We start from the raw sequence: 13,614 nt of genomic DNA, 5'->3' as shown, positions 1-13,614 counted from the left end.
GAGCAAGCCATCTTAGATCTGGTCCTGTGTAATGAGACAGGAAAAATAAACGATCTCCCAGTAAAAGATCCTCTCGGAATGAGTGATCACAGTATGGTTGAATTTGTAATACAGATTGAGGGTGAGGAAGTTGTGTCAGAAACGAGCGTACTATGCTTAAACAAAGGGGACTACAGTGGGATGAGGGCAGAGTTGGCTAAAGTAGACTGGAAACAAGGACTAAACGGTGGCACAATTGAGGAACAGTGGAGGACTTTTAAGGAGCTCTTTCATAGTGCGCAACAAAAATATATTCCAGTGAAAAAGAAGGGCGGCAAGAGAAGGGATAACCAGCCGTGGATAACCAAGGAAATAAAGGAGAGTATCAAATCAAAGACTAATGCGTATAAGGTGGCCAAGGTTAGTGGGAAACTAGAGGATTGGGAAAATTTTAAGCAACAGCAAAGAATGACTAAAAAAGCAATAAAGAAAGGGAAGATAGATTACGAAGGTAAACTTGCGCAAAACATAAAAGCAGATAGTAAAAGCTTTTACAGATATATAAAACGGAAAAAAGTGACTAAAGTAAATGTTGGTCCCTTAGAAGATGAGAAGGGGGATTTAATAATGGGAAATGTGGAAATGACTGAGACCTTAAACAATTATTTTGCTTCGGTCTTCACAGGGAAAGACACAAAAACCATGCCAAAAATTGCAGGCCACAGGAATGTGGGAAGGGAGGACCTTGAGACAATCACTATCACTAGGGGGGTAGTGCTGGACAGGCTAATGGGACTCAAGGTAGAAAAGTCCCCTGGTCCTGATGAAATGCATCCCAGGGTATTAAAAGAGATGGCGGAAGTTATAGCAGATGCATTCGTTATAATCTACCAAAATTCTCTGGACTCTGGGGAGGTACCAGCGGAGTGGAAAGCAGCTAATGTAACGCCTCTGTTTAAAAAAGGGGGCAGGCAAAAGGCAGGTAACTATAGGCCGGTTAGTTTAACATCTGTAGTGGGGAAAATGCTTGAAGCTATCATTAAGGAAGAAATAGCGGGACATCTAGATAGGAATAGTGCAATCAAGCAGACGCAGCATAGATTCATGAAGGGGAAATCATGTTTAACTAATTTACTGGAATTCTTTGAGGATATAATGAGCATGGTGGATAGAGGTGTGCCGATGGATGTGGTGTATTTAGATTTCCAAAAGGCATTCGATAAGGTGCCACACAAAAGGTTACTGCAGAAGATAGAGGTACGCGGCGTCAGAGGAAATGTTTTAGCATGGATAGAAAATTGGCTGGCGAACAGAAAGCAGAGAGTCGTGATAAATGGGTCCTTTTTGGGTTGGAAATCGGTGGTTAGTGGTGTGCCACAGGGATCGGTGCTGGGACCACAACTGTTTACAACATACATAGGTGAACTGGAAGAGGGGACAGAGTGTAGAGCAACAAAATTTGCAGATGACACTAAGATTAGTGGGAAAGTGGGTTGTGTAGAGGACTCAGAGAGACTGCAAGGAGATTTGGATAGGTTAAGCGAATGGGCTAAGGTTTGGCAGATGGAATACAATGTCGGAAAGTGTGAGGTCATCCACCTTGGGGAAAAAAACAGTAAAAGGTAATATTATTTGAATGGGGAGAAATTACAACATGCTGAGGTGCAGAGGGACCTGGGGGTCCTTGTGCATGAATCCCAAAAGGTTAGTTTGCAGATGCAGCAGATAATCAGAAAGGTGAATGGAATGTTGGCCTTCATTGCGAGAGGGATGGAGTATAAAAGCAGGGAGGTCCTGCTGCAACTGTACAGGGTATTGGTAAGGCGGCACCTGGAGTACTGCATGCAGTTTTGGTCACCTTACTTAAGGAAGGATATACTAGCTTTGGAAGGGGTACAGAGATGATTCACTAGACTGATTCCGGAAATGAGGGGGTTACCTTATGATGATACATTGAGTAGACTGGGTCTTTACTCATTGGAGTTCAGAAGGATGAGGGGTAATCTCATAGAAACATTTAAAATCATGAAAGGGATAGACAAGATAGAGGCAGAGAGGTTGTTTCCAGTGGTAGGGGAGACTAGAACTAGGGGGCACAGCCTCAAAATACGGGGGAGCCAATTTAAAACCGAGTTGAGAAGGAATTTCTTCTCCCAGAGGGTTGTGAATCTGTGGAATTCTCTGCCCAAGGAAGCAGTTGAGACTAGCTCATTGAATGTGTTCAAGTCACAGATAGATAGATTTTTAACCAATAAGGTAATTAAGGGTTACGGGGAGAGGGCGGTTAAGTGGAGCTGAGTCCACGGCCAGATCAGCCATGATCTTATTGAATGGCGGAGCAGGCTCGAGGGGCTCGATGGCCTACTCCTGCACCTAATTCTTATGGTCTAATGTTCTTATTACAGAGATAGGGAGGGGTGAGGCCATGGAGGGACTTGGAAACAAGGATGAGCATTTGAAAATCGAGGTGTTGCTGAACCGGGAGAAAATTATAGATCAGCGAGCACAGGAGTGAAGAGAGGACGGGATTTTGAGTTCGGATATGAACAGCCAAGTTTTGGACAAGCTCAAGGCCCTTGATGTTACTGAAGTCGAAAACATGGGTGAAACGAGGTAATTGGGTCCATCAATCTTTTCCCTTCCACAGACCACATACAACTTACCTTCTCGCAAACTTCATGTCCTCCGTTTAATCTCCTGAGAGGGTTCTGCAGAAATGCTCCCTGAACCGTTAAGGTAATCAAGCTAAACTCCAGAATATCCCCATCCCCAGAATCTGTGCTGTCACGGTGACCATGTGGCATCCACAGACAAAATATGCCCCTTCCCAAAGCATCAGCAGCACAAGTAAGCACAACATCATTAACTAATGCAAGTTTTTCTTTGCCAGCAGGGTATGTGGTCACAGGGCTGAGCACTCGGCTGTTTCATGAGACCAGTTCCAGCTGATTTGGTCCAGTGTGTGACTTGAAATGTTTGTCGTTTGTTCATAGGTTAACTGAATTTGTATATGGCAAGTTCACAATCTTCATTCATTGTTGATGTGCAGCTTTTTTTTAGAACATTACATGATTTAAAAAAAACTTCATTATAAGAACTTAAGAACATAAGAAATTGAAGTGACCATTTGTACCCACACCCGATACTCCTGCCCCCCTGAGTACCCACCCCTGATCCTCCCACCCCAAGTCCCCACCCCTGATCCTCTCATCCCCGAGTCCCCGACACTGATCATCCCGTCCCCCCGAGTCCCCACCCCCGATCCTCCCACCCCTCCTGTGACCCCGCCCCCGATCCTCCCATCCCCAAGTCCCCGCCCCTGATCATCCCACCCCCCCTGTGACCCCGCCCCCGATCATCCCACCCTGAATCCCCGCCCCTGAGCCTCCCACCCCCCCGAGTCCCGGCCCCCCGATCCTCCCGCCCCCCCAAATCCCCACCCCCGATCCTCCCACCCCCCCGAGTCCCCACCCCCCGAAACTCCCGCCCCCCCCAAATCCCTGCACCTGATCCTCCCAGCCCGAGTCCCCGTCCCCGATCCTCCCGCCCCCTCCGAGTCCCTGTCCCCGATCCTTCCGCGCCCCCCCGAATCCCCGCCCCTGATCCTCCTGTCCCTGAGATCTCGCCCCCGATCCTCCCACCCCCTCCCGAGTCCCTGTCCCAGATCCTCCCGCGCCCCCCCGAATCCCCGCCCCCGATCCTCCTGCACCTGAGATCTCGCCCCTGATCCTCCCACCCCGAGTCCCCGCCCCCGATCCTGCCGCCCCCAAGATCTCGCCCCCGATCCTCCCGTCTTCTCGAGTCCCCGCCCCTGATCCTCCCCCCGAGTCCCCGCCCCCGATCCTCCCACCCCCCCCGAGTCCCCGCCCCCGATCCTCCCACCCCCCCAAGTCCCCGCCTCCAATCCTCCCACCCCCCAAGTCCCCGCCCCCCCGAACCTCCCCGTCCCCCTGAGTTCCTGCCCCCAATCCTCCCACCCCCCCAAGTCCCCGCCCCCGATCCTCCCACCCCCCCCAATCCCTGCCCCCGATCCTCCTGCCCAGTCTAATCGCCACTCCCGATCCTCCCCCACCGAATCGGAAGTGCCGGAACTGGAGGTGCAGCCCCGAACCAGAATCATTCTGACCATGTGTGCTGCTGCTCCTCTGAGAGCCTGCCAACGGACTGAGCGTGCTGATCCTCAGGCAGCTGGACAGGCAGATAGGGAGGCTGACGGGCTCCCCACTGGGCCACCGAGCCCTGAGCTGGGGGGAGAGAGAGAGAGACAGAGAGAGAGAGAGAGAGAGAGACTGGTTGGGGAGTGGGAGGGAGGCAGAGAGAGAGCCTGTTTTGGGCGGGGGGGTAGAGAGAGAGAGCCTGGTTGGCGGGACGGCGGGGTGGAGTCTGGTTGGGCGGGGGGAGAGAGAGTGCGGGAGAGAGATAACCTGGTTGTTGGGGAGGAGGGGGTGGCAGAGAGGGAGCCTGTTTGTGGGGGGGGGAGGCAGGGGGCAAGGGAGAGAGCCTGGTTTGAGGGAGAGAGAGAGTCTGGTTGGTGGGGGGTGGAGGGGTGGAGTCTGGTTGTGGGGCGTGGGGGAAGAGAGCCTGTTTAGGGGGATTGGGGGGGAGAGAGAGAGAGAGAGTCTGGTTGGAGGGAGAGAGAGAGAGACTGTTTAGGGGGATTGGGGTGGGAGAGAGAGACTTTTTCGGGGATGGGGGGAGAAAGAGAGAGAGCCTGGTTGGAGGCAGAGAGAGAGCCTCATTGGGGAGTGGGTGGTGGGGGAGGTGAGAGAGAGCATGTTTGCGGGGTGGGGGGGCGAAATGGGAGCCTGTTTGGGGGGGTGGGTGGAAGAGGGAGCCTGGTTGCGGGCAGGGTGGGGAGCAGAGAGAAACAAGGTGGGGAGGAGAGAGGGAACTCAGAGAAGACAAATCATGTTCTTTCAACCCCCTTTACACCCAAATCCGACATTGTTGGAGTGGATGAAATCTAGAAGTCATGACAGTGACACTTCATACCCAATAATACTGTTAACGATCCGCACACACTACTCCTTCTATGACGAGCGGGGCGGAGGGGGAGGGTAAGGTCATGCATGTGCTGGGGTAAGGGACTTCGGCTGGGGGAAGCAGCACATGTGCTGGGGGGCAAGGGACTTTGGCTGGCACTTAGTGGCATCTGGGGAGATCTATCCTCTTTAGCTTCTGGTAGTCAAAGTGGATCAAGTTATAAATTGCAAAGTCATTGAGACCTTGGGCTGGGCGGTTCCAGTTACACATTTCAGAGAAACTTCAGGGTATGGCTTATTCTCTAAGAGGACCAATCAGAGACAAGGGGTGGCCATTTTTACAGTACAAATAAACACATCCATAAAAAATAAGAGCAGGAGTAGGCCCAAAGCACCTTGAGCATGCTACACCATTCAATAAGATCATGGCTAATCTGATCTTGGCCTCAACTCCACTTTCCTGCCTGTACCCCATAATTATTGATACATTTTACACAATAGAGATGATTTTGTATTTTTGGTACAGATCTCTGAGTGACACAGATGAGAGCGAGGACTTCGAGGAACCTGCATCACCAAGCTCCAGAAGCCATTCCACCCCAAGGCCATCTAGTGATCCTCCAGTTATTCCCGCCTCCACTCTGGAGCTACCAGCCCCAAGCACCTCGCCAGGTCTCGTGGACGCGGCAGGTCTATTCCACAAGCGCCACATAGTGGGCACAGCCTCAAAACACGGGGGAGCCAATTTAAAACCGAGTTGAGAAGGAATTTCTTCTCCCAGAGGGTTGTGAATCTGTGGAATTCTCTGCCCAAGGAAGCAGTTGAGGCTAGCTCATTGAATGTATTCAAGTCACAGATAGATAGATTTTTAACCAATAAGGGAATTAAGGGTTACGGGGAGCGGGTGGGTAAGTGGAGCTGAGTCCACGGCCAGATCAGCCATGATCTTGTTGATGGCAGAGCAGGCTCGAGGGGCTAAATGGCCTACTCCTGTTCCTAATTCTTATGTTCTTATGTTCTTATGTTCACATGACAGCGTAGAGATTGTACAGTTGTCCAGGAGGACTGTAGACATTGGTGACCAGCTCATTCGAAGCATTGGGGGGGGCATATCCTGACAGCTGGCCACCATGACTGAGTACATTCCACAGATGGTGGAGGCCCTGGGTGTGATAGCCAGGAACACTGCTGGCACAGGCCTCCCAGTGGTCACCGAGCGCGGCACTCCACCCCTAGGTTCCACACCACAATTGCGAACAATAGATGACAGCAAGGACCAAGATCCTGCTTCTGCATCAGAGAATATTGCCCCCTCGGCACCTCCTGCTCCTATACCCGTGCAATGACCGCATCTGCCTTCATCCCCCCCAACAATGAGGCACCGCCTGAGGAATTCCTCGGCCAGGCGCCATGGAGCGAGAAGGGGAAGGGGTAGAGGTTGTGAGAAGAAGGAGGGTGGAAGGAAAGTGAGGTGCATGGCTGTGTTATATCTCCATCTGGGTGCATGCAATTTGTTGTAAGGTATGGGGGCTGAAAACCACCCTTCTGCTTTGCTTTGTATTCTGTGTTGCAAGACTTGTTGAACATTTGATTGATGCCAATGGTGGAAAAAGTGGGGTGTTGGTGGGGGTTGGAAGTTACTGCCTGTGATACTTATGGTTTCAGACTAATGTTGCTATACAATTATTTTTATTGAACATAACCTTGTACATTGTCTCAGATAGCTGCATCATTACACACTGGTGTTTCCTTCACATGAAAGGGTTAAATACAACTTAACATCAATCAATGTAAAGTTTAACTGGCACCAAGGTGATGGGCACCATTGATGTCTGAGCTGCACACACACAGCAGTGTGTCAGTGTTGTCACTCACATCAACGCTTTTCAGGCAAATCGTTCAGATATCAGCTCCTCATGTAAGAGATTTGCAGCTATGTCGACACCATGGGCCCTTTCCTCCGGTCTGGAGGAGGTTGTGGGCATGGTTGCATCGCCAGCCTGATTGTCTGGCCCTAGGTCAGTGTCCAGCCACTCGTCATCCTCTTCCTCTCTCTCTTGAGGTGGAGCATCAGTGCCTTCTGGCAATTCTTGTCCGCTCATGATAGCCAGGTTGTGCAGCATCAATCACACGACCACGAATTTACCTACTTGCTCAGGGTTGTATTGTAGCTCCCCTCCTGAGTGGTCAAGACATCTGAAGCACTGCTTAAGCACAGTTATTGTTTGGTGGCCCCATTGCATTGAAAGTATAATAGCGATTGATCAGAAGCAATGATTTCCTCACTAAAATACACCTGGAGTAAAGCCCCAATAGTCTAGATTCTGAAAATATATCTGTTGAGATGTTCACTTCACCTGAGAAGAACTTCAGAGTCAATGCAAACTCCTCCGAAGTGAGGCAGCCTTTTGAAGGTTGCGACCTGCAATTTTAAAAATGCCAGCCACACCGCTGGCGTTCGTTCAGAACAGTTCCACTTTTGCTGGGCCTTTTTTGGGCGAGCGATATTATGGGCGATATGTGTGCGAGGGGTGAAAGTGATGGTGGGCGATCTTCTGGGCGTTAGTTTTGCCAAATGTGCTCTTTACAACAAAAAAACGTGGGCGGGCGGCATTATTGAACCCAGGCGTTAATTCCGTGTGGAAATTTACGCGGGCCGATATTATGGGCGTTGATTTCGCCCATTCTGATGATTCCACCCAAAAAAAGTGGAGGGAGGTGATATTTTTTCCCGGCGTTAAGCACATGGGAAAGTAACGCTCGGTGATAAGTTTCCAAAAAATGCCCGCCAGTTTCCATTTTGTGCCAAAATGGGCGATATAATGGGCGTTATACGTCATTTCAGTGGTAAAATGGGCATCAAGTGGGCGTTAAGCATGTAAAAAAAGTGCAGGTTCTAGCCCATGGTCTTTGCTTCACTGACTAACTCTGAGAACAGTAGCATAGTGGTTAAGTTACTGGAGAATTAATGTCGAGGCCTAGATTACTGATCCAGAGACATTCAAATCCCACCACAGCAACTGGGCAATTTCAATACAGTTAATTAAATATATTTGGAATTGAGCTAGTGTCAACAATGGTTGACCATGAAACTACCAGATTTTCATAAAAACTCATCTGATTCACTAATGTCCTTTAGAGAAGGATATCTGCTGTCGTTACCCAGTTTGGCCTACAGACCCACAGAATGTGGTTGACTGTTAACTGGCCTAGCGAGCCACCCACTACGACAAACTCACTGCGTGAGTGCCTTTGCCTCACAGACTGCAGCGGTTGAAGAAGGCGGCTCACCACCACCTTCTCAAGGGCAATTAGGGATGGGCAATAAATGCTGCTCTTGCCAGCGACACCCACATCCCGTGAATACATACAAAAAAGTGCATTTCATTGCCTTGCAACTCTCTGTATAATAAAGTTTCTCATGCTCTGTGTCCTGGATCTCTTGCAATTAATTGTAATATTTATTTCCCTTGGTCTAAACCTCTCTACTGCTGTAAACAGTCCATAAAGCCCAGTGTTCCATTAACTTTTTTATGGCCTCATCCACTTAAGCAGCTGCTTTATATCTTATGAACCTGAGCCATGAAATCATTTCGCTCTTCCACATCTCCCAACCGACCGCTAATTTGCTCTTTGCTGTGGCTCAGTGGGTCGCACTCCCGCTTCTGATTCAGAAGAACATTTGTTCAAGTACCACTCCAGAGACTTGAGCACAAAGTCTAGGCTGACATTCCAATGGAGTAGCGAGGGAGTACTGCACTGTCACAGGCCGTCTATCAGGTGAGACATTAAACTGAGGAGCTTTCTACCCTCTCAGGTGGCCGTAAAAGATCTCACGGCACTATTCAAAGAAGAGAAGGGAAGTTCTCCCCGGTGTCCTGGGGCCAATGTTTATCCCTCGACCAACATCATCAAAAAGAGATTATCTGGTCATTTATCTCATTGCTGCTTGCAGGATCTTGCTGTGCACACATTTGCTGCCTCATTTCCTACATTACAGCAATAGCTTCAAAAGTACTTTGTTGGCTCTTTGAGGTAGTAAAAGGCGGTAAGAAATGCAAGACTTACTTTTTATTTAATTAAAAGTATAATTAGTACGTTTTTTTTCACCAAAATGTGCCACCTCGCATGTACCTCAATGCAAATTACTCTCACAGGAAACTCTAGATTCTGTGACAAGTTCGATAGTGCGTCAATCTCAATATAATGGCCCAGAAATTGCAGTCGGAGGCTTCCCACGGGCGGATGCCTCCGACCTGAAAAAACTCTTATGCCTGTAAAAGTGGGCAATGCGCCGGCTTTTTTCAGGGGCAAGAGTTTTGAGGACATTTGCTGGGCAAGATATGGGTAAACCCCACAATCTTGCCCTTGCAAATGTCTTCGCTTCCAAGATGCGGAAGATCTGTCACACTCCAGCTTGACAGATCGGAAAAGCCGGTTTTCAGCGCATGTGCATTGTGAAAACAGGCTTTTGCAATGCCTTCCCAGGTCCGTACACACTCCTTATGGACCCAGGGAGACCGGGATTTCAGGGCCAATACTTTCAAAAAGTATAAAACAGTATTATCCTTATGAGGTTTTCTTTTTAAATGTGGTCATTTAAAAGGTTTAACTCTACTGTGTTGGGCCTCTAAGCCTCCGTATGCAGCTTGGCGTGAACTGTCCCTTGACATCTTGCCATCTCACCTGATTTGTCACTGAGCCAGGTGTAACGAGGAGAGATTACACAAACTAGGGTTGTATTCCCTTGAATTTAAATGGTTAAACGGTGATTTAATCAAAGTTTTCAGGTTATTAAGGGGAAGAGATAGGGTAGACAGAGAGAAACTGGTTGGGAAATCTAGGACTAGGGGACACAGCCTGAAGATTTCAGGAGTGAAATTAGGAAACACTTCTACACGCAAAGGGTGGTAGAAGTTTAGAACTCTCTTCCCCAAATAGCAAATGATGCTCGATCAATTGTAAATTTTTAAGCTGAGATTGAAAGATTTTTGTTAACCAAAAGGAATTAAGGGATATGGGGCAAAGGAGGGTATATGGAGTTAGGTCACAGATCAGCCATGATCTCATTGAATGGTGGAACAGTTCAAGGGGCTAAATGGCCTCCTCCATTCCTGTGTTCCAATGTTCCAATAACTGGCAGGTGTGAAATGACAACCACGTATTAAACTGCAGGGAACCAGTATCTGGTACACCCATACCCGGTGTTCTGAATTGGAATGATATCAATTAATACCAATTTTTCAATGCCCATTGATTTGCAACTCATTGATCCCCGTATTTTTCCACACTTTGGACACGTTCCAGAAGGGTCGATTTTAACTCTACCCACCTGGCAAAAATGTGGTCAGCGGGCAATTAAAATCGCCCAGGTTACTTACCTGCCTGCCTCCCACATTCGACCCTATGTAGACAAGATCCAAAACTCGGCTGCCCCCCTGTCCTAACTCACACCAAGTCCCGCTTACCCATCACCCCTGTGTTCACTGTCCTACATTGGCTTCTGGATTAGCAGCGCTCGATTTCAAAATTCTCATCCTTATTTTCAAATCCCTCCATGACCTCACCCCTCCCTATCTCTGTAATCTCCTCCAGCCCCACAACCCCCCGAGTTGTCTGTGCTCCTCGAATTCTGCCCTCTTGAGCATCCCTGATTATAACTGCTCAATCATTGGTGGCCGTGCCTTCTGTTGCCGAGGCCCCAAGCTCTGGAACTCCCTGCCTAAACCTCTCTGCCTCTCTACCTCTCTTTCCTCCTTCAAGACGCTCCTTAATAAGTACCTCTTTGACCAAGCATTTGGTCACCAGTGCTAATTTCAACAAATGCGGCTCAATTTCAAATTTTTTAAAAACTAGTAATACTCCTGTGTAGCACCTTGGGATATTTTACTACGTTAAAGGTGCTATATAAATACAAGTTGTTGTTGTTGTTACCAGTAGGAACATAATAAATAGGAGCAGGAGTGAGCCATTTGGCCCAGCGAGCCTGCTCCGCCATTCAATAAAACCACGGCTGATCTGATCATGGACTCAGCTCCACTTCCCTGCCGACTCCCCATAATCCTTTACTCCCTGGTAGGAGAGCTACCAGGATCCCACCATTCGGAATTTTACGCTGCTCTACTGAGCAGTCAGCAAGGTCACCCGCCCAAAGCCTTGAGTTAGGGAGGGTAAAAAACCAACACACAATTATAATGTTTGGAAATTAGGAGTGACAGCGATCAGCCTCAGCTGTGATCCACCCACAATCGACCAGTTGACAACTCTCATCGCCCAACCTGAGGCGTGAAGGCTGCCAACTTAGGTGAAGGAGCTGAGGGTTCCTGGAGTGAGTGTAGCCTTACTCCAGCTAGACCCAGGACCATTCCGAGGGGAAAAGAGGGCAAGAAAGGGGAGAAACATGGATAACAAAAATAAAGCAGGTGCATGTCTCAAACATGCTTTTTTCCCCCGACACACCGTACACTGACAGCAGAGTTTACAGAAGGAAATATTTACCAGAGGCAAATATAATCAAAAGAGGATGAAGAAAAAAAAATCACCTGACCTTCAAAATAATTATCTTTTGCACCCAGTCTGATCCACACGTGTTTATTTACCCAGGTCATTCTTTATTAAACCTCCAGATTGGCACAACGAGTTATACATGTCCATCAGTGCAGGGTCCAGAGGAATCAAAGCCATCCTACTCAAAGCTCACCAGGAGGCTGCATGAGCTGGAAGACTTACTGCAGATACTTTCATTATTTTTGGCCGTTCCTTCATCGTCGCTGGGTCAGAATTCTGGAATTCCCTCTAACAGCACTGTGGGAGCACCTTCACCACACGGACTGCAGCGGTTCAAGAAGGCGGCTCACCACCACCTTCTCAAGGGCAATTAGGGATGGCAATAAATGCTGGACTTGCTGAAGTGGTGATTAAAATAATTAACCCCTGACACAGTCTGTTAGGAATCAAACACATTTCGGTTTATTTTATTTGCAAGGGAGAAACGAGTCTGCAAGCCAGCCCCTGCTGAACTCCTCATGTTCGGCTCTCCTCGAACAAAGAACAGACAAGGTTTTTATACAGTTACTCGGCCTATAATGGCCGGACATTCAATACATGAGACATACATTGATTTGAATGGACACAGCCCCTTGTCACTCAAGGTGAAGATGACTTCTACCCCACCTATTCCTCGTACCTTTCCCCCACTCTTTCTTGGGCGTTTATCCAACTTGGAAATGTTATCTCATCTCCCCCGTGCCTGGCTCCAATTCTCATGTTATTTGACCTCTGCTCGTACTGGGTACCGCTTTTGCTGAAGTGTCGGTCCGAGGCAAACCATTCTCGCGTTATCTCTTGTGTTAGGACATGAGGAAGCCAATGAGGCCTTGAAACATTGCGCAGATGTACATTCTCGTTTCCCCGTGCTTCTAATTCAAAGGATCCTTCGACTTTCATGCCTGATATGTTCAGCGTGACCTATTGTCCCACTTCACTTGCCAACGGTGCCCACAACCCGTGAACAAATAAGAAACAATAATGTGGAGTTGACTGGAGGTTAGAAAAAGGCAAATGGGGGATTGCAATCAGGTTTTCCCCCTCCCCCAGCAATTATTTGCAATTTGTTTATTTTAAATTTAAGATATGAATTCAATCTCAATTTCCATGTTGCCATTCCAACCCCACCCCCACCCTACTCCCACCTCCCCTCCCCCGCCCCCAACCCCACCACACCATGAATATGTGGGTAGGAACCTCCTCTGAAGTTCTGCAAACACTGCAATACAAGTGAAGTCTTGCAAGAACAGGCAAGGGTATACCCGACTGCTCATTTTTTCTTTCCTGTAAGAACATAAGAAATAGGAACAGGAGTAGGCCATTGGTCCCCTCGAGCCTGCTCCGCCATTTAATAAGATCATGACTGATCTGATCATGGACTCAGCCCCACTTCCCTGCCCACTCCCCATAACCCCTTATCGTTTAAGAAACTGTCTATTTCTGTCCTAAATTTATTCAATGTCCCAGCTTCCACAGCTCTCTGAGGCAGCGAATTCCACAGATTTACAACCCTCTGAGAGAAGAAATTTCTCTTCATCTGTTTTAAATGGACGGCCACTTATCCTAAGATTATGCCCTCTAGTTCTAGTCTCCCCCATCAGTGGAAACATCTTCGCTGCATCCATCTTGTCAAGACCCCTCATAATCTTATCCGTTTCGGTAAGATCACCTCTCATTCTTCTGAATTCCAATGAGTGCCCAAGCTACTCAACATTTCCTCATAATTCAACCCCCTCATCCCCGGAATCAACCGAGTGAAGGTTGTGTGTGAGGAAGGTCCTGTTGCCCCCTCCATGAAGTTCCAGGCCACACATAGAGGGACAGTAATGTAGTCCGATTTCAGTGGTGTTGGAACTGCAAACACAAAATCAAAATACTGTGAATGCTGGAATCTGGAATGAAAACAGAAAATGCTGAAAATTTCAGTAGGTCAGGCAGCATCTGTGGAGAGGAAGCAGAGTTAACGTTTTGGGTCGATGACCCTTCGTCAGAACTCTAGGGGCTAGATTTTCCACTTTGCTCTCTATCGCCCAAAAAATGTGCGATGGACCAGCGATGGACGATGTCTCAACCTTACTGATCGCTGGGAGATAGCCCACTTTTTGGA

This window comes from Pristiophorus japonicus, chromosome 5, assembly GCF_044704955.1.
Source record: "Pristiophorus japonicus isolate sPriJap1 chromosome 5, sPriJap1.hap1, whole genome shotgun sequence".
In the NCBI taxonomy this organism is placed as follows: Eukaryota; Metazoa; Chordata; class Chondrichthyes; family Pristiophoridae; genus Pristiophorus; species Pristiophorus japonicus.
The sequence above is the reverse complement of the archived record's forward strand: the minus strand, read 5'-3'. Positions refer to the sequence as shown.